This window comes from Nematolebias whitei, chromosome 1, assembly GCF_014905685.2.
Source record: "Nematolebias whitei isolate Nwh7 chromosome 1, NemWhi1, whole genome shotgun sequence".
Taxonomy (NCBI): Eukaryota; Metazoa; Chordata; class Actinopteri; order Cyprinodontiformes; family Rivulidae; genus Nematolebias; species Nematolebias whitei.
Window position 1 is genome coordinate 43972076 of NC_056498.1, and position 1898 is coordinate 43973973.

A 1898-nucleotide genomic window follows, 5' to 3' on the forward strand; every position below is an offset into this window, starting at 1 on the left:
CTGTGTGAGAACCTCCCCCATTTTTTCTTAGAAAAAGTTGTGAACACTCGGGCACTCATTTCTCCACCAGCTCACGATCCTTCCATTCCATTTCAATGTGCAGCTGTATTTGACCACTTTGAGCCCATCTCTCTGTCCTCTCTGGAGCAGGTAATGTGCAACATGAAGCCATCTGGTTCCCCCTTTATGTGGTCCCCCCTCGACTACTAAAGGAGGTTTTTCCTACTCTGGGTCCCTCTATTCTTGCTATTGTGAATAGCAGTTTATCCTCAGGTGTGGCACCAAAAACTTTTAAACATGCTGCTGTCCAGCCTCTCCTGAAAAAAACAACCTCAACCCCTCAGTCATGTCCAACTTCCGCCCTGTCTCCAGACTCCCATTCGCCTCTAAGCTAGTGGAAAAAAAATAGCTGAGTCTCAGATGAAGTGCTTCTTGGAGGATCACAATATCCTTGGGTTATTCCAGTCTGACTTCAAATCTCTCCACAGCACTGAAACTGCTCTACTGAGGGTTTTTAACGACATTTTCCTAGCCACTAATGCAGGTGATTCTGTGCTGCTTGTCCTATTGGACCTTACATCTGCTTTCGACACCATCAACCATGGGATCCTCATTTCTAGACTAGAGCAGTGGGTGGGCATCACAGGGTCAGCCCTTAAATGGTTTAGGTCCTACCTCTCTGACAAAACATTTTGTGTCAGTATCAAAGATTTGGTATGGTATGGTATAAAGTTTATTCATTTTAAAAAACAAAACAAAACAATTCCATAAACTTAAAAAAATACAAGAAATTTAAAATGAAAGGCAGCAGAAAGAAGAAAAAATCTTATTATATCTGCCCCTTTTTTCAAACAAATTATTTCAATCGTAATAATCTTCAAGTAACAGAACAAAATGAATAACTTTCTAATTTTTCTAATTCTAATACAAAAAACACACTAAGCTACTTCATTTTTTTTTTTTTTTTTACAATCCATCTTTGATCTTTTTCTTAAATGTACACATTGACTTGGCATTTTTCACATCACTCTCTAGAACATTCCACAATCCAACTCCTTGGATTGAGGTAGACCTTCCCTTCAGACTAGTTCTGAATGTTGGTTTGACAAATATCTCTATCTCCTTAAGATTATAACAACTTTGTCTTTTAACAACATTTCTCTGGATATTTAATGGTAATGTGTTATTTTGAGCCCTATACATAACTGATAAAATACCATAATCTACCAAATCATGGAACTTCAATAACTTCAGTTAGACTGGAGATGCAGATTTGCAGTGTTTTGATTTGTTCGTTAGTTTATGGCGAGAGGAGAGTTGGTCCATTGAATCACTGCAAAGTGGGTGGGTAACGTTAGACCCACCTTCAAGAAGAGCTGGGCCAATGACGTATACTCTAGTATATACTGTCTCTGACTCTGATATACTGTACGTCATTGAGCTGGGTGCACCCACAGCACCACTAACACACCCAAAATGGATTCTACCGCTGAGTCAGCCATAAGATACATGCCACCCATGGCCTTATTGAAAGACTATTTAGTACATCAGGACAGATTTTATCTCCCAAAAGAACCAGACTGGACTTAAAAAAAACTTTGAAAACCAACTTCTTCTGAACTTGAACAAGAACTTCTTGCTGCAATATTAAAATGTGTCAGTTCATGATGTTAGGAGACGAGAGATGTCTCCAAATGTCTCGACACTCAGGTCCAAGTTCAGGAAGTTAAAATATTGTTCAATATTGACCCATTACAAGGTTGAATAGACATATTTTAACTAGAGTTGAAATGATCAGAGCCTGTTCCTGTTGTGTCTAATGCTCCTTTGTTGTTGACAACTTTTACTTCCATGTGTTTACTGCAGTTAAAATGACACGTTGGTTTTGATTTGTGTTA